Source organism: Kogia breviceps, chromosome 17, assembly GCF_026419965.1.
Source record: "Kogia breviceps isolate mKogBre1 chromosome 17, mKogBre1 haplotype 1, whole genome shotgun sequence".
NCBI lineage: Eukaryota > Metazoa > Chordata > Mammalia > Artiodactyla > Physeteridae > Kogia > Kogia breviceps.
The window spans coordinates 45,140,300-45,160,844 of NC_081326.1; the positions used below are offsets into that span (position 1 = coordinate 45,140,300).

Here is a 20,545-nt window from a genome sequence, read left to right on the forward strand (position 1 = left end):
TATTTGTAGTGAGGTGGATGGACCTGGAGTCTGTCATACAGAGTGAAGTCAGAAGGAGGAAAAAAAAATACCGTATGCTAACACATATATATAGAATCTAAAAAAAAATGGTTCTAATGAACCTAGGGGCAGGACAGGAATAAAGACGCAGATGTAGAGAATGGACTTGAGGACACGGGAAGGGGTAAGGGGAAGCTGGGACGAAGTGAGAGAGTGGCATGGACATATATTCACGACCAAATGTAAAACAGATAGCTAGTGGGAAGCAGCCGCATAGCACGGGGAGATCAGCTCGGTGCTCTGTGACCACCTAGAGGGGTGGGATAGGGAGGGTGGGAGGGAGACACAAGTGGGAGGGGATATGGGGATATATGTGTACATACAGCTGATTCGCTCTGTTGTACAGCAGAAACTAACACACCATTGTAAAGCAATTATACTCCAATAAAGATGTAAAAAAAAAAAAAGGATTGTTGTGAGGATTAAAGAGTTAAAACACATGAAGCATTCAGAGCAGTTCCTGGCACAAGGCCGCTGCATCGCACACCTTCTGGGTGACATTCCCAGGGCTGTCTATGAGGAAGGTGCCCCTGGGACCTGTGCAGTGCACAGCTCACGCCCAGGCCTGGCACAGAACAAGTGCTATTTGCTGTTCTTCTCATTTACTGGGTCTTTACTATGTACTAAGTAATGTGCCAAGCAAGTTTCAAAGATTTTCTTGCTTAATCTTCATAATAACTCCAGGAGGTAGGTACTCTTATTATTCCCATTTTAGAAACGAAGAAACTGAGGTGCAGAAAGTTTAAGTAACTTACCCAATATAAGCCAGGACATCAGGATTCAGACCCTGGGTGCCTAACTACAGCTCAGGCTCTCTGTACACACCACCTGGTTAGGCAAGGAAGGGACCAGGTCATTCTTAGATTAAATCGACTAGTTTATGCAATTAATCCACAAGCATACTCTATCGGGAAAAAGAGGCTAAATCACTCCCTCATCTCCAGAACGTGCAGTCCAGGGATCATTAGCTGCTGCCACCACCTTTCCCCTGATGCTGTGAAATGGGGAGCCATATCCAGAATTAACAAAGAGCATCACTTGTCCAGAGTCAACAAAGACCTTTCTGTGCCCACAGCTCCTAACAAGGGCACATGTAATTAGCTAAATAAGCAAACCAGTAGGTTGATAATAGAAAGGTCAACACAAATGTATCTGCTAATTGGCTGACAGGCCCACGTCCCAGCAAATCTGAGGCAATTTCACTGCCCAGGAAAGATGAGAATTTCAGGCCTTAGCTTTTTGGACTCCCTCTTGCTGTCCAAGAAGTAACACCGGGTGAGGATACTATTTTAAACCAGTAAATCCCAGTGACGCATGCAAAGAGAAGTGGGGCTGACACAGAGTGGGGGAGGCGCAGATGAAGCTCCAGCAAGTCCTGTCCTCCTCTTCCCACGACAGTCCTTCCCTCTCCTGACTACCAGTTCTCCATGCCATTTGGCTGCCTGTTGCATTGGGGACAATCTGCACTTTCACAGTTGAAAGGACAGACGTCTTGAGGACGCATGACAGAATGAATGGACTCTGCAATCAGCCCAACTGAGTCGGAATCTTGGCTCTGCCACCCGCCACTGTGTGACTTGCCAAAAACCCCAAGAGTCTTCTTAGCCTCGGTTTCCTCATCTATACGTCTGGGACACGAACAGTGTCTATCTAATGGTATTGACGTAAAGATGAGATGCATGTCAGCTTCCAGAACTCCATAAATAAAAGTTGCTATTCAAGACTCTGTATTGATTGAAAGTGGTGACACATTTTTTTTCTTTAATTTACAAGGACATAGACATTCAAATGTTCACTATGCTCTCCAAAGCAATCACCTTAAGAATATCTCTAGGCAGCATATTTTTCCCTGAAGCTTCCTTTGCTTAACATGTTTCTGGAACTTCTCCTTTGGAACGGCCTCCAGCAGGAATACCTGTGGTGATGACAAACCTGTCTCCTTTGGGGATGCCTCATGACCAGAATGATCATTCAGAGGCCAGCACAGTGTCAGGAAGAGGAGCATCCTTCCAGTCCAGAGTGAGGGGCAACTGTGAAGTTCCAATCTGGTCCCAATACGTATGTCCCGTTCAATCGGCTGCCACTGTTCCCCATCCTACACACGAGAGTTCTCAAGCCTCACCTCCTGCTCTCAGGACTCGGTGCCCACTACTCCTCCTGAATGGAATGGTACAGTCTTTCTCCCTGATCCCTCTGGAAATATCCTACTTACCCACCACGCCCCAGCCCACATTCAACCCTTCTGTGACGCTTCTCCTCTGCCAGTGAGGCAGAACGGCACAGAGGGTAGGAACACAGACATGAGGGTCCAATGACAGGGCTCAAGAGAAGCAGCGGCCCAGCTGGTGATGTGCATGGACCACGGAGCCAGGCTGCCTGGGTCTGAATCCTGCCCCTACAATGTGGCCACGAGCTCTGTGATCTTCGATGAGTTACATCACTTCCCCATGTCTCAGTTTCCTCAATAGTGAGATAGAATAAAGCATAGTAGCTACTTCAAAGGTCTGTTTTGGAGATTATATAAAGCACCTAGAACAGTACCCTACAAATATTTAATAAAGTCCTAGATCTATTGTCTCCTAGCTGGGTGACTTTGGGTGGGTTATTTAACCTCTTTGCATCTCAATTTCTTGACTTTAAAATGAGGGTAAAAAAATAGCGTCAACTCTGTATGACTGTTGAGGATTAAATAAAATAATACATATATGATGTAATTTGCCTAGTACATAATGTATGTAGAGCCTTGTATATGATAAGATATCAACAAAACAGTAGTTTTTTTTTTTTTAAAAAAACAGTTGTTTCTTCTGAACTCCGTAACACCTTTTTTGTATCTCTATTATGGCACAAATCAAATTATAATAACCTAGACTGGAAACTCCTGGAGGACAGGAACTGTGTCATCATTCTTCTGATAAAGGGAAAACCTGTTCAGCTGGCAACTAGGATGTTAGGGGGAAACTGAAAATTGAAACAGAAACCATAACTTGCAAAACTGTATTATAATGCACAAAATAGAAAAATTGTACCAAACAATGACATGCAAGACAAACTAAGTTCAGACTCAACACCGGCTCATTCAGATGCATGGTATTCTAAGCAAGACCACAGACAAACTAACCTAACAGTAACTCCACAGTTATGTGCCCCAAAGATAATACCACAGACTGTTTCAGCAACTTCCTACATTACAAATTCTGGCCGATCTTTGCCAAAGCCATCCTCTGACTAACTCCAGTCCTGCAAACTCTACAGATGTCCTTCCCTAATTTCCACCTGTTGAAATGCCCCACAATTCTCCATGATGTGTGCTCTCCCTTACTGCAGCCAGCTAATAAACCTAAGCGTGTTTGACGATGGTGTGTCCTGAGAGTCTTGTCTGGTGGGCTTTAACACATGTTGGTGTGCCAAGGCCTTGGAGCAGCACCTGGTACTAAGCAGGCATTTAATAAATTGCATCTTGAACAGAAGAATGGGGTAATGAGACTCTTTTGCTTTTGTAACTTATGAGTTCTGAAGATAATTCTAAATAGAGAGTTTCAAAAATATTAAGAACTACATCAAGCAGCCTTGAGGAGACTATGTATATAATTTTCCAAGCTATATACCTTAAAGAGCAATCTCAACTGAAAATATGTAATCGGGAACACTGATTAAAAAACAGTCTTGGACTTGCCTAGCAGTGCAGTGGTTAAGACTCCGAGCTTCCAATGCAGGGGGCATGGGTTCGAACCCTGGTCGGGGAACTAAGATCCCACATGCTGTGCGGCTTGGTCAAAAGATAAAATTTTTTTTTTAAAAGTTACAAAAAACCAGTCTTGTTGCTGTGCACTGATACACATCAAGTATAATTCATGCTCTACTGGAAATGATAAACTAACTGAGGACACACGAGGTAAACACGCAAGTGGACATGGTCTGTGTTCCCACAGCACCTAGCAGAGGATCTTGCTCGCAGCGGTTGCTTACAGAAACGTGTTCATTGGTTACTGACGGGGATTTTACTCTGTCAGTAATAACTGGCTGAGAGCTTTTAAGTGGAGGCAGATCCTGATAAATATGAGAGTCTAGGAAACTCATGTAGCAAAAGCAAAGAAATTCTGTGAGCAGGCAGGCTTGTGGGAGGTTATCTCAATAACCAGACCAGTAGGAAGGTCCTTGCCTATGGGGGTTAACAGTGGGAAAGGAAACAAATCTATCTTGCAGAGCAAGGTTAACAGTGGGAAAGGAAACAAATCTATCTTGCAGAGCTAGAAGAGATGACCGTGATGACTAAGTGAACGTGAGGGCGTGTGGAGGGCACCAGAGGTAAAGATGCATCAATGTTTAGCACGACAGCGATTTGGAAAATGATCCTGATGCAGACAGGAATAGCTGCCAAGGACAGAGATGATCTTTTCATCAGTGCTAATGCCTATTATCATGGGGTTTGGGCTCTTAGGTTAAAGCAAAGGTATGGCATTGCATTAACCACTACCTACTGCTCTAACACCATGAAGAGGTCGGATCAATAAGGGTGAAAAGATCTTTGTACCCACGTAGAGTCACTAACTATAAGCACCTCATTGATCCTAGCTACTCAAAACCATGACACACCTTCATAAGGCATGATACACAGATTTTTTTTTTCTCTAGCTTCGCTCAAAATCCTAATAAAACTAATTTAAGCTATGAGAGTCAATGACTCTTGAAATTTAAGCCAACTCACCACTAGAATGAATAGCTTATGAACCTTTTTTTTTTTTTACTTTTTTACTTTAACATTTTTGTGATTTAAAGAGAGCAGCCAATATGACTGAAGACAAAGCCAGACCAGACATTTTTCCAAGCTAGGGAAAAAGGAAATACAGTCGAGACGAATAACAGTGAAAATTAACTAAATGACATAAATACATAATACCTTTAAAGAGCATGTTTTTATTTTATTTTTTCCAGAGCCTTTTATGTGAAGGTAGCTTTGCCCAAGAATCCATCACAAATATGGAAAGGAAAAGTGGGGTTAATTAAATAGGAAGAAAACATCACAGCAAACAGGAGACTGACAGCGTCCACTGCATCATATTTAAGATTCGATATAAAGTATTTCAGAGAGATAGTCCACCGGGAAAAGGAAGATCAAATATGAATTTCTTTTCCCAAGAATGCAATCTTCTGGGCACTGCCGATTCATCACTCACTAAAAACCTGCAGCTGAAGAAAAGCATTTTCGGATCCCTTTGCTGAAATTGCTGCAACCAATCTATTTTCAGCTCTATTTCTCTGAGACTCACAGCAGAAGTTCTTAAATGATCCTGGGGCCAGGTTTTGTTAAAGTTGCCAGAAGCATTTAAGATGGTTTTGTTGCTTTGCTTTCATTTTCAAATAATCTGCAACTGAAGGTACTGGGCTAGAGTGAATGCTTTCCCAGAAGCAGGCCTCTCTGCCTCTTGGTCATCTGGGTCTGTTTTCATTAAATAATCATGCACCAAAAAAATCAATGAACAACTGGAAATGATTATTTAGTAATTACATTTAGCTCCAACAGAAACAACTCATTAGGACAAGAAGAGCACGCACGGTTACGATGGCCATTTTTAACTCTGAAAATGCCAATTGGGGCAACCAACAATGCAAGCTATGCCAGTCCCCCTCCTCCCTCAGGGCCCCTGGAGGTCAAATTCAGGCTTCGCATCTTGTTAAAGGCAATACCTTTCTCACCACACAGTGAGGCCGAGGAAACTGGAGAAATCAGGGTCTGTGCACTAAAAAACTTCAGAACAGGCTAAAGGAGTAGCAAGTTTTTAAAACAATAACACTGGCTCTATAGAAAACGGATTTGCTCATTAACTGAATGCACTTACTTTGAATTTCCTCTAAACATAATGTCACGAGTAATCATTTCAGGGGCTCAAATAGCAACAAACCATTTTGCTCGCTATTCCCCATCCCTGCTACGACACCCACAACCCTACTCCACTTCTCCTGCCCCCGTTGTCACCTATACTGTTGGCTTCCTGTTGGGTTTGACTAATGGGGGCACCAGACAAAGACGGGAGGGCTGGGAGGAGAGCAACGGGGTTTTGTTTCCCCTACTCTCTCCCTGTTTCACCTCAGTGTCTGACCACAGTTATGGCCCTTCACCGCTACGGCTCCGGTCGAGTGGCCCTTCCGCCATGCTTACAACCCTCCCTGGACTCCACTATTCGTCCCTCTTGTCCCTTTGGCCTGGGGATAGCAACGGCTTCCTGCTGCCACTAGTTCCTGGGGGCTAGGCCACCCCTTGTTTGTTCTCATAACCCTGCCCGTGGGTTTGCAATAGTCCCTTCCTTCACTAAACTCTCTTCATTCAAACCCTCCGAGGTAAATTCTGTTTCATGCCAAGATCCCAATGCAACCACTTTGCAAAATAAATATAGCAGTGCTTGTTTCCTCACTGAAGACGGTGAGCAAACACAAAAAGAAGACCAGGGTCTATGAAAAAAACCTGCATGAGCAAAACAAACCTCCACCAACCTGTTTTGGCAAACTTGATGTATTTAATGTCACAATGTCAAAAACAGCAAAATATAGCTTAATATTCCTCCTTGCTAACTTCTACTCCTTTTTTTTTGAAATGAAAGGGAAAAAAATCTCACTCCCACCATCAAAAAAGCCTCCACTGCATAAACCCCAGGAAAGCCTAATTCTAAAGACTAGTGATTCTCCATAAGTCCCATGGATGCTTAGGACAGATGAGCTTTTTTCCTATTCTTATGCTTTTGCAACTACAAAAAGAAAAGGAACATTTTCTGAGTCTTCTTCTTTGGTGCCCAGAATTTAATTCACTATACTGCAGAATGGGTGATGATACTGCCTTTCAAAAACTAGAATCAAGTAACAAAATAGGGAATAAATAAATAAAAGCCCTGTTTTAACCAAATTGTAGAAGGTGGTATATGACACTCTTAAAATCTATTATCAATTCTAAAACTATATCTCAGACAGCAGTTCTTTTTCTTCAGTCTAGGTATTTATTTGTTTAGCTGGAGGCTACAATTCTTTTACTATCATTAACCCACCAAAAGCATGTTTGTTGAACTTGCAACAAGTTGATCAATTGTACAGTTTTCTAGTCTAAATGTAATGTTTTCGTTGGATCCTCTTTTTTTTTTTATTAAGCTATGGGCCGCTCCTAACATTGTAGTTATGAATTAATAAGCAGAGCACATGTTTTAACCCAGGCACAATTAACTAATCAGACTATCTCTCCTGCATTTTACTTTAACACAGGGTTTGTTATTCTCACCTCAACCCCTCTCAATGCATTCTCCAGATCCATTCTCCACCCTCTCCTCTTCCTCTGTGCCCAGCAACTGTATTGTCCATTCCCTGACCTCTGGCTTCTTGTTAAGTGTCGCCAGTGGGGGACCCCACAGGAGCACAAAGACCCATGTCCTCTGAACACTGGAGTCTTAGGTTCTGGCAGTGGCTGGTTCTCCAACTACACATCCCTGACTACTGCTGCACCTGGTGGCTGGTCCCAAAGAGGGGAAAGCTTTTCACTGCTGAAAGCTCTGGTTGCCTTAATATCCTTTGTTTCTCTCATCCTGCCTACATCTCCATAAATAGCACTTTTGCTAAATTCTCTCCAGGCTCTTCCAGAGTGTGCTTTCGGTTTCCGGCTCTGTCCCCAGACTGACAGAAGCAGAACTTGGGATGCAAAGCACTAGGTACCCCTCAGGCAAGGGGAGGTCTCCCAGGCACTGGTTTCTGAGCACTTGTCAGGTGTGCCCAGGGTCTGCCCCTGGCTTTGGAAGAGCAATGGCGAATGAGTTCTAGTGTCTGAGAACCACCTGGGAGCTTATTAAAAATGCAGATTCGAGGAAAGACTAAAAAACTATCACAGATTGGAAGAGACTAAGGAGACATGATGACTACATGCAATGTGTGTCTCCTGCACGGAACAGAAAAAAGGACATTAGTGCAAAAACTGGTAAAATTTGCATAAAGTCTATAGCTTAATTAGTATTAACGCATTGATATTAGTCGGTTAATTTTGAAAAATATATTCTGCTTATGTTAACATTAGGGAAGCCAGGTGAAGGAAATATAGGAACTTTCTGTACTATTTTGCAACTTTTCTATAAATACATTCCAAAATAAACGGTTTATTTTTTAAAAAAGCAGACTCCCAGACCCTGCTCCAGACCTCTTGAATCAGAATTTCAGGAGTGGATATTTAAGCAGGTGGCTTGAGAACTAAACTTTGAAAATCACTGTCTCTAAAGGACGTGGAAACTATTATCTTAGGTTGAGATAAGGATGGAAACAATTGTTTACGAATGCCAAATTGCAGCATAATTACCTGACTATTTAAGGAAAAGAACTAATCAAAGCTTTGTCAAAGTTCACCTTCTATTCCAGTTAATTAGAATGATTCATCCCTCGACCAGTCTCAGTAGTTTCCTGCATAAAAACACTTGAAAAAGTACAGGTAATTATAGAACCAAAAAAAAGAAAATGACAGAAAAGCCCTTCCACTTCCTCCTCACTCTGAGATCAAGGGTTTTTTTTGCAGTATGCGCCCTTTTTATTCCGCCCAACTTTGAGTTTCCAAAAGAGCAGGGCCAACCAAACAGACTGCTGGATAGTGATTTTCCTCACCATTTTTTTTTTTTTTTTTTGCAGTACGCGGACCTCTCACAGTTGTGGCCTCTTCCGTTGCGGAGCGCAGGCTCCGGACGCGCAGGCTCAGCGGCCATGGCTCACGGGCCCAGCCGCTCCACAGCATGTGGGATCTTCCCGGACCGGGGCACGAACCCGTGTCCCCTGCATCGGCAGGCGGACTCTCAACCACTGTGCCACCAGGGAAGCCCAATTTTCCTCATCTTTTCCATCATGGGTTATCCTGTTTCCCTAAGCTTTAAGCTCCCCGAAGGCAGGAGCTCTATTTTCAGTTTCTTCTGTGTTTTTCTACAGCTCGGTTGAAATGTTCTTCATCTACTACTTTGATGGATTGACAACCTGCACTTCCCCACTATGCTCATATCTTTGCCTACTTATTTTAGATATAATTTTTATTATGCCACTGGAACGTGTAAGAAGGGGATGGGTAGAGGTGAAAATGCTGGCATTATTATTGCTCGTTCACCAACAAAAATGTTAACTGAGAATCTACTGTATGCCAGGTACTGCTCTAAGCACTGGGGATCTAACGGTAAATAAAATAATCTCCACTTTAGGGAGCTTAACGTCAGACCAGGGAGACAAGACGATTAAGCAAATAACTGCCAAACAAGTTATAGGTTCTCCCTTACCATCCTCACACTTAGCTCATCATGACAGGGCAACCTGAAGAGGAATTAGGAATAGGACAGGTAGGTTCTAGCTCCTGGTCTACCTCTGGTAAGAATGATTTTAAGGGAGGCATAAATCTTTCTGACCCTCAACGCTCTCATTCAAAAAAATGGGAATTAAAAAAAAAATCTATCTTTCTGTCTTCCGGGGGCTGTTAAAAATCTCAAATAACAATGGATGTGAAAGTGCTTTGAACACTGCAAAGTGTCATACAAATGTCAAGCAATAGAAGGTAATGACTTAAACTGTCCCTGCCCACTAACTCTAAACCAAAAAATTAGTGGTTCAGTGGTCTTCCCATTAAGCAGAAATTTCAGACAATAAGCATTTATAAAAGGCAATCCTTTCAAAGATCGAAGCTCTGTTGCTTTGGAGTTAGCAATTAATGAGAATTAGATTAACACCAAAGAACTGGGCCAGCGGAGAGAAGTCACCTGTGAAGAAAGGCGGCCTGTCATTTTATTCACAGCAGACCCACTCTGGCTTCACTCTCCTTGAATAAACGGGGCTCAGTTACTGCAACTCTTGTCTGAAATTGAAAGGGATTTCTTAGCCAGAGCCATTCAACATTTCTATTTTATTCAAAGAGAAGCTTCCAGATCAGAGATGAAAGAAAAGCTTCTCCAAGTCAGTGCTAGAGCATGTAAACCTGTGAGCAGTCTTCAGAGAATGTCTTATAAAAAATGATGCTTGGAGAGAAATTTTGAAAATCAGATTTGCTGTTTCAGATAAATACAGTTTCTATTCTCAGCTTCTAAGGTAGAAAATGTTCTATCAGAGCAGTTTACCATCTTCCTCTCTGTCTGGAGAAGTCGATGAGCTCCTAAGGGCTCTCTTTGGATGCCATGGTAACAGCATGATTCTGGTCAAGTCTGTTGCGTCTGGCGTACAGCTTAAGGAACTTTAAAAATACTACCTAAGAAAATATGCATGACAGCCCTGCTGGCATGCTTGAACTGGACGCACGACCCATTTCTCTTCAGGGGCACATACGCTTGTAAGCCTCAATGGTGTCCCAGCACCGGGCCAGCACTAGGGTAACTAAGTGAATGGAAGACACTCGCAAAGAACTCACAGTGGGTGCGGTCCTCCCCAGGGAGCCACAAGAATATATAGGAATGATATCGTCAAGTTTTAGCTTTTATTCCAAAATGTAAATTTTACTCTCTAGCTTTTGCTGTGACTTCAAGTGTGGAAGGCTTTCACGAAGATTACTTCAGTTAAATACAGACATGAGAAAAAGTTGACTGTTGAGCATGGGAACAGCAACGGCATCAGAAAGAAGTTTAAGCTGTTCATTTGGGTCTTCAAATGCGCTTAGCCTGCAAAATCATGAAGGGACAAAGGAGAACTACTGGCCTATGGAAAGGAACAGCATTTTTGGCTTTCTGGGTAAGACAGCATCACATCCAGCACGTGGGACTTCATCTCTGAAGCCTCCTCAGACGGTCTCCCTAAAGATGATACTTTCCCTTCACCTGGAAGTACTGAGCAAGTGTCAAGATGATGGAGACTTCCTCTTCACTGTGGTTAGTATACACGTGTGTGTCTCTACCACTGTCAGATTATATCAGCAGTCACTTTGGGGCTCACCATTTACATGAACCAATGACCACCTCAATCCTTTCTATATATGTGAAAGAAATCTGATCTACGACTCCAAAGAAAGCCCATGAGTGAGCTGAATTTCTTCGGGAAATATTTAGGAAGCACATGCTATAGGCAACATGCTGAACCAGGAGCTGAAGGAGACACAAAAGAAACATCATACCTGGCCCTTTTTCACCCTTTGGTGGAGGAGGAAGATAGACCCAAGGGAAACAGACAGGCAGCAGTTTGTTCTCTTTCTCTTGTCTCTTAGCCACTCTCCATTTCCTTATTGACCTAATGGAGTTCTCCTGGCCTTGGCCTCCACCTACCATGTCCATCAACCATTTTCTCCATCTTCATGATACCCCCATCTGACCCCCCACACACATCTTGGCCTCCCTTCCTCTGTGCCCAATATGAGAAGATTACAGTCTCTCCCTAGACCCCCCAATATCTCTGTTCTCTTCTCTTCCCAGCCCTGGATAATCCTGTATTCTATGTTCTCCGCTCTAACACTGAACACTCTTGGAGGAAAACCATGTAACCATGAAGATGCCTTCAATGAAACCATGAAGAAAGGACCACTGGAGAATGTTGATTCCCTAGTTAGAATGTAAGTTCCTTGCAGGAGGGACTGTGTCTCACAAAGCTTTGTTAAGCCCAAGGGCCCATCAGCAGGCTCAATAAATCCTTGTTGCAGTAAGTTAATACCAAAAACAAAAAATTAGAAAAGAAGGGTCCATACTCATACTTGGACAAATAGATTTTTTTAAACTTTCACACATGGTTTATATGCAAATAAACATTTATTTAATGCTTTAAAATAAAGCATTCAATAAAAGAGCCTTAAAAACAGCTGGTAAAAGTTATTCTGTGGATTTCAGAGTTGTAAATCTCTTCAAACTTCTAATTTAGAATTTTTATAACTTAAGATGGTTCTTCCTGGCAATTAAAGCAATGTAGTGAGATCTCACTACACTGCATGGCAAACCACCTCAAAAACTTCACCAAACAGAAGCCATCCTCAGGCCATATCTGTATTTCTCCCAGGGAAAAATGAAAGAGTCTCTCCATGTTGGCCAGAAAGAAAAATATCAAAGGAATCCTGAAACATCACGTTTCAAAGAGAAGAAAGTCAGCATCCTATGAGGGCAATGGCTGCTGTGAGGTGTAAGATTTCAGTGGGACATTGCTTCCTGAACAGGGGCCCCAATGGACTCCTGGGTCTCTCCACACTGGGAATACAGAATGCTCCTCCCTCATACCAGGGGCAACGCTGTCTCAGAGCTGGGTAGGGACTTCTGCTCTGCCAAGCCAACTGCACCACAGGCCACAATCCTCATACCCGCTTGGCAGGAACAAACCCAAATGTCACCTGATTATCCTACAAATGGAATAATGTCTAATAAGAGGCTGATTAGACAGCACACAATGTCATTTCCTCTAATTAAGGAACTCTTGAGAAAAACCAAAATAGCCACAAAGCACCATCAGCAAAGCAATCAGCAGCAACAATTAGCTGTCAACTCAGTCCTGAGCTGAGCCTTGTGTAGTGAGCAGGGGGGTTGTTATGGGTTTCCAATCAGTGTGGCCGCGGGAGGCAAGGGTGACCAGACGAGAAGAGGGGCTGGAGCCTGCTGCATGCTGAGGAAGTCTGCGGCAAAACCCTCGGGTTGGGGGACGGGGCGGGGGCGGGGCGGAGGCAGCAGCTTGTTGGTTGGTTTCTGTGCAGCAATGAAGTGGGGGGGGTGCTATAAAGAATCCTGCAGCAAGCTTCCAAAGCAGCTGGAAGTCTACTGGCTGCAGCCCATGCTGTTTATTTGCCCTGAATCATTCTTCTTCTCAACCTGAAACAACTCTACAAATCTTTAAAATCTGTAAGCAGTTCATCTCCATCTCCTTTATGAGGGTTTCACAACTTCAACACATGTGAATTCTCCCTTTGCTCAACTCTCATAAGAGGTTCCCATCTATATTACAAGGACATTAACTGTAGGAGTTGGGAAAAATATAACACAACTGTCACAATATGTCATAATATATAGTAAGACATTGTGTGTGTGTGACACACACATGTATGTAACGATTATTAGGAGGAGCATGATTCTCTCTTTCCCAGCATCCCTGCCTGGGCACATAAAATAAAACTGTTTGTCTTCTTAAAAGAAGGTGACTATTGGAAGGTGGCTTCTACCCTTCACTACATCCCTTCACTCCTCAAGGGAGTGACTCCTTGAATTGCTCAGACTGAGTGAGGGAAAGTTCATGGAGGTCTGGACACCCTCCTTTCTATTTCTGGCCTCAGCAGCATGTATTTTTCTTTTCCATGAAAGAAGACTTCAGCAATAAATCTAATAGGATGCCTGATTCTAGCTGATCCTGTCCATAATTTAAGCTCATTCTCCAATCCAGGATCACTGGGAATGAAGCTGATATTTAATAAAGCTCCCTGTCTGTCTGATATCTGCATTTAGTTCTCCATCCACAGCAAACCCAGCCCTGATTTCTTTTGCACCAACAATACGCCCAACTCAAAGATACATTTCCCAGCCTCCCATGCAGCTAAGGGTGACCACTAAGATTAAAGCATAATTCACTGGTCCCAGGAAACCAGGACAGCTCTTAACCTGGGCTGACTCAGCTAAGAGGCATGACCTTGTGCCCCTCTGTGTCCACCTGCTTGGAATACTTCCATGATGGTCCCAAGTTGAACAAGCTATGCTAAAACAATTTAATGATATTGCCAGAACTCTCTGACTTGATGTCTCTCACTGAGACATGGGGGCAGGGGGTGGGGGGAGGCTTCAAAATACCTGTATACAAAAGCAAAGGTGAAGACAAAAGGAAAGCAAATGCTATAATCCAGCAATCATGGCCAGCATTTTTTTTATGAAATCCAAGGAAAGAGGACAACTTAAGAATTGGGATAAATGTAAAATTAACCTTTCCTGAAAGTTGAGAAAAAAATAGAGAAAACCAGAATTCTGGCAGCACAATCGCATTGTTGCATCACAAGATACTCAAAGTTGGGAAGATTCAAAAGCTGAGGGTCTCTCAGCAAGAACCTTGTCTCTAAAGGTTCTTGGGATGGGTCCTTGCTAGAACCCTTTAGGCCAGGCTTTGAAGCATCAACAGAAACTTCATGTAGGAACCTGTTGCTTGAGCTGAACCCAAGGTGGAGAGGAAGAAAGAACTGCCCCTAGAAGGCAGGCTTCAAAGGTCTAAGAAATCCCTTTATAAGAGGAAGCAACAGACAAATCCCTGCTACAAGAAAGAATCAAGATTTTTGAGTGCTAGGAACACAAAGCTCAGAGAAGAATTTGAAACTAAGAAGCTTAACTATGCATATCAATGATAATTTTTCAATTAAATTCAATAATTTAACTAGAAAAAACATTTAAATGCCTTAATTTAAATATGTGTGCACTACAACCCAGTTTATTCTTGAAGTAGGGTTACCTTCACAATATTTTGACTTTGAAGGATTTTAATCTCATTATTAAAAGCACAGTTAGCAAAAAAAAAAAAAAAAAGAAAGAAAGAAACAAAGAAAAGAAAACAGTGATTGGGTAAAATAGGGGTCCCCAACCCCCAGGCCATGGACCGGTACCGGTCCATGGCCTGTTAGGAACCAGGCCGCACCGCAGAAGGTGAGTGGCAGGCCAGCGGGCAAAGTTTCCTCTGCCGCTCCCCATCACTCCCCACTGCTCACATTACCGCCTGAACCTCTCCCCCCCACCCCACCCCACCCCAATCTGTGGAAAAATCACCTTCCTCGAAACCGGTCCCTGGTGCCAAAAATGTTGGAGACCACTGCGGTGAAACACTACTTCTCAAAGTGCACAAGAATCCCTCAGGGATCTTGTCAAAATGCAGATTCTGATTCATCAGGTCTGAGCATGGGACCTGCAATTCTGCACTTCTAACAAGCTCTCAGGTGATACTGATGCTGCTGGTCCTGCCCTGATGGAAGAACAAGGGACTCTCAGGCCCAGAATCCTGCATTGACACAAAGAAGAGAGGTCTGCTACCACTGAGGGAGGGGCAGGGAACTCTCTCCCACCCAAGCCACCTACAGATAGAAGGCAGAAATGGAATGCCACGAAGAGGAACAGGAACATGGACAAAGCTGCAGTCCCAAGGCCTGCCCAAGATTGGAGCTGGACCAGAAGAACTGGGAACCCCCTAACACGGCCACAGTTTTGCACTGAGCAATGAGCAAGAGCAGTTCACAGCTAGGAGAGGACCATGAACATGGAGAGCGACCCCCTCGGTGGAAAGCTGAGGGTAGAGTCTGGACGGTGAGAAAAACCCTCTGCACGCCAGGCCACACACTAAGCCTGAGGTAACGTCAGTCCACCACCGGAAAACTTTGCAGTCTGGTTGGCTGAAGAGAACTATAGCAATCAGGAGCCCAAACCCACCCAAACTCCCTACTAACTACTAATCTTATTAACTGCTAACAAGGGACCAAACCATTCTTACATTTAACAGCCGTGCAAAAGAAGTGTGCCCATTTCTGGGTGGAAATATTATCAACTTTATTACCTACTGCTCTTCTACCAACAACGTCCAACATCCAACTAAAATTATGAGATTCAAAAAACCAAGGAAAAACAACCTATTGTCAAGATAAAGGCACCAACAGAACTAGACAGAGAGATGACCCAGATATTGGAATGATCAGAGACTTTAAAATGGCTATGATTAATATGTAAAAGGCTCATATGGAAAAGAAGGATACAATCCAAGAAAAGATGGAGAATTTCAGCAGAGACATGGAAACTACAGGAAAGAAACAAAAATTCTAGAAATAAAAATGCAACGTCAGACGTGAAGAATTCTTTGATTGGCTGATGAGACAGGACACAGCAAAAGAAAAGAAGCAACAAACTTAGCATTTCAATAGAAATTACCCAAAGAGAAATGGTAATTTTAAAAAGTGTCCAAGTGGACTTCTCTGGTGATCCAGTGGTTAAGAACCTGCCTGCCCATGCAGGGGACACGGGTTCGATCCGTGGTCTGGGAAGATCCCACATGCCACTGGGCAACTAAGCCCGTGTGCCACAACTTCTGAGCCCATGCTCTAGAGCCCACAAGCCGCAACTACTGAGCCCACCCGCCACAACTACTGAAGCCCGCGCACTCTGGGGCCCACGTGCTGCAATTACTGAAGTCCACGTGCCTAGAGCCCATGCTTCACAACAAGAGAAGCCACCACAATGAGAAGCCTGTGCGCCTAGAGCCCGTGCTCTGCAACAAAAAAAGCCACCGCAACAAGAAGCCCATGTACCGCCACAAAGAATAGCCCCTGCTTGCTGCAACTAGAGAAAGCCCATGCACAGCAATGAAGATGCAGCACAGCCACAAAAAAAAAAAAAAAAAGAAAGAAAAAGGAAAAAAATGTGTCCAAGAGCTGTAAAACAATATTAAACAGTCTAACATGCATGTAATTAGAGTACCAGGAGGAGGAGGAGAGAGAAAGGTGTCCAGGTAGTTAAAAGGGGGAAAGGATAGCTTTTTCAACTTACAGTGCTGGAAAATGTGGACACTCATGTAAAAAATTGAACCATGACCCTTATCTCACAACAGATACAAAAACTACCTCGAAATGTGTCATATAACTAAATGCAAAACTTTTACGTTTTAACTATATTAAGCTATAGTTTAACTATAGTTTTAACTATAAATTTTCTAGAAAAAAATTAAGAACACCTTTGTATTTTTGGTTTTATCAAGGATTCCTTAGGACACAAAACTGCTATCCATCAAAGAAAAAGTTGATAAACTGAACTTCATGAAAATTAGAAATTTCTGCTCTGAATGATGCTTTTAAGAGTATGAAAAACAAGCCACAGCCTGGGAAAAGGTATTTGCAAAGCACACATTTGATAAAGGGTTTGTATCTGGAATATATTCTATTATAGCTCAATAATATAAAGATAGATAACTTAATTCTTAAAATGGGTGACTGATTTCAACAGACACTCAACTAAAGAAGATATACAGATGGCAAAGAAGCACATAAAAAGATGTTCAACATCATTACTCATTAGGGAAATGAGAATTAAAGTTACAACGAGATAATACCACAAACCAACTCAAAATTGCTAAAATTATGGAGACTGATTATACCAAGTGGTGGAGAGACTGTGGGACAACTAAAATTTCACGTATTACCGAATGGAATGCAAAATGGCACAGTCACTTTGGGAACAGCTGGAGGGATTTATTTTGTATAACGTTAAATGCATACAATCCAGTATACTATATAGTATATGACCCAATAAACCTACTCCTAGCAATTTACCTAAGAGAAATGAAAACATACATCCACACAAAGACCTCTTAATGAGCAATTATAATAGCTTTATTCATAAGAGCCAAAAACTATAAATAACCCAAATGTTCATCAATTGGTTAATGGATAAACAAATTGTGGTACATCCACACAATGGAATTCTACTCAGCAATAAAAAAGAACAAATGATTGGTACTAGCAATGACACAGATGAATTTTTGAGAGCCTTTGAGATTTTTTAAAAAGAAATCTGAAACAAAAGGCTACATACTGTATGACTCCATTTATATATTCTGAAAAAAGAAAAAAAATCTAGGGACAGAAATCAGATCAGTGATTGTTACTACAAAGAAGCATTCTTTCAGGTGTTAGGTATATTCTGCATCCTGACTGTGGTGGTGGTTTCAGGATGGTACACTTTGGTGAAGCTTGTCAAACCATAAATTTCAAGAGCGTGAATTTTACTGTGTGTTCATTATACCTCAGTAAGCCTGACCAAAATAAATAAATAGGTAAATAGTGCTATGACAAAAGGATGGCTTCTGGTCAAGTGCGTATCCACATGGAAAAAATTAATCTTGACCCTCTACCTCACATCATAAACAATAAAACCAATTCAGACGGATCGTGGCTCAAAATGTAAAAGAAAAATAATATAGCTTTCAGAAGAAAACATAAGAGTTCTTTGTGATCTTAGAATAAGGCCAAGATTTCTTAAATAGGTACAACAGTACCAACCACAAAGAAAAAAAAATGGATAATTTACGCTATTTTAAAGAAATTTCTGATCATAAAAAGAGTAAAAAGGTAAACCACAGGAAAAAAAGTAGATATTTACAACATATATATCCTACCAAGGCCTCAAATCCAGAATACCTATTATTAAAATGTCTACAATTCAATAAGGCAACACAATTTTTTTTCAGAAGACCTGAATAAGCACTTCACTTTTTTTTTTTTTTTTTGAGACTTGAAAGGGCTTTTCACAAAGCAAGATATTCAAACGGTCAATCAACATATGAAAAAGTATCCAACTTCATTAGTCTACAGGGAAATACAAATCAAAACTACACTATGATACTACTTCACACTTAGCAGCAGAGACTAAATGAAAAATCAAACAAACAACAAAACAGAAAATACCTTGTATTGGAAAGGATACAGAGAAATCAGAACTCTCATACATTCCTGGTTAGCATGTAAATTTTTAAATTAATAGAACCATTCTGAGAAACTGATAGTGTCTGCTAAAGCTGAACATACACCTACCCCATGATCCAGAAATTCCCTTGCTGCATACATATCCAACAGAAGTGTGTATATATAACCAAAAACAAAATTTGCCAAAACTGACTCAAGAAGAAATCAGAAAACCTAAATAAATCAGAAGTTAAATCAGCATGTAAAAATTCTTCCCTCAAAGAAAACAACAGGTCTCAACTGTTTTACTCTCATATTCCCCCATACATTCAAGTAGCAAGCAATTCTAATATTTTGAAAACCATTCCTGGCAAGGAAAACACAAGAAAAAAAAATTTATCCAATCTCAGGACTAAAACTAAATCTTAGCTAAATATAGAAAGAATACTGCATCATGACCAAGTTGATTTTGTCTGAGAAATGCAAGGTAATTTAATGTTAGAAAATCAATTAATATAAATTACCATGATTAGATGAAGAATAAAAATCATTTCATCAGCTCAGTAGATTAGAAAAGCATTCAATAAAATTCAACACCCAGGGCAACTAACTTGCTTTTAGCAAACTAGGAATAGAAAAGAAACTACTTAATCTGATATAGACTAGTATTAAAGTACCTCCATCAAATGATGTACCATAACGGATTTAACACAATTTGCCTACTGTTGGATACTTAGATTCTCTCCTCTTGTTTTGTTTCATTTGGCAAGTATAATTTATGCTGTGATGAACGTCTCTGTGCATGTTCATCAAGTTGCCTAACCTCTCTCTGTCTCAATAAAATACACCGAACTTATAGGGCTGTCATAAGGATTAAATAAGATGTTGGATTTGAGTCTTAGGAAGTCTTGGGAGAAAAGCGTGGCTTATAAATCTGAGGAAATTTGTTCCGCACTTACCTGGAGGAAGATCTCTCAAAGCACACTGCAGGCTCAAGTCAGAAGAAGTCACTCTGTCAAAAATAAAGTTATTATCTTTAGGTTATCAGGAACTAAGGATATGATATCTGAGGAAGGCAGTCAGTGGTGGGGGCTATTGCTTGCTGCAGGATTCCCTTGCATCATCTGATATCTTCTACCCCTCCCAGCTACCATGGCTCTCAACAGCCATGCTCCCCCCTTCATCTGCCCTTGATCTACAGCACCCCATTTTTGCACAGCAGCCAGAGTGAAATTCTAAAATCTGAGCATGACATACCACACCCCTCCTGAAACCCCTTCCACAGCCTCCTCTTATCCAAAGGATAAAGGCCAAGCTCCTTGGCATGACTTATAAGGCCCTTCATCATCTGATGCCTACCTACTTCTCTAGCCTTGTCTCTCATCCCCATACCACTGTCTGGGCTCCGACTACACTGGACTTGCTTCAGCCCCTCACTCCTTGGCACGTCCCAGCTTTCACGCACACCACCCCCTCTGCCAGGACCGCCCTCCTCTTGCCCTGGATAACTCCTACTCATCCTTCCATTCTCCACTGAAGTGTCACTTCCTCACTCAGGCCATCTGCTCCCCTTGACCATGTTAAGCTCCTCTATTTACACTTCAAAGAAGCCTGCAAGTCTTCTTCTGTAATATCATACGTGCAACTACTTATTCAGTATATCTTGTCTTCCCTGTGCACCCAGGGATCATATCTGCTTTGTTCACAGCTGTATCCTCATGCCTATCCCAGCACTGGTCTCACAGTAGACACTTAATAAATATTTATTGAGCAAAAGAATTACTAAACTTATTCCTCAGGTCTTAGCTTTCCAACTCATCTTTTGATTCATAATGATAATTTAATTGACTTCCTACTTCATCACCATACTTCATTGATTAAGATTCACTGGTTGTAAGAGACAATGCTATTTTACATAATAATAGGAAAGAAAAAATGGTTGCAAATTAAACTGTGATACAATACTAAGATTTAGAATTTTTATCTTGTACTTATTGAAAAAGCTCTATTAGATTTACTTAGGCATGGGTTTCATTATATGCATAAAAAGGAAAATGTAAAAATATTAGTGAAATAAATTGGTTAGTTGCTCCAATTTAATTTGATTTAGATATCACATTAAAACCCACTCTTCTTTTT

General features: G+C 41.7%; 1 protein-coding gene across 4 annotated transcripts in view; it reads right to left on the minus strand.

The window, feature by feature from the left end:
- NCALD (neurocalcin delta) overlaps positions 1-20,545 on the minus strand; it is a 415,625-nt gene that overhangs the window by 272,929 nt on the left and 122,151 nt on the right. For 3 of the 4 annotated variants that reach the window (XM_067017418.1, XM_059042984.2, XM_067017417.1), the window contains exon 2: positions 19,366-19,418. The exons of the other annotated variant lie outside the window; for it this stretch is intronic. The gene's annotated coding sequence lies outside the window, so the exon portion shown is untranslated. The remainder of the gene's footprint in view (positions 1-19,365; positions 19,419-20,545) is intronic. 4 annotated transcript variants of the gene reach the window in all.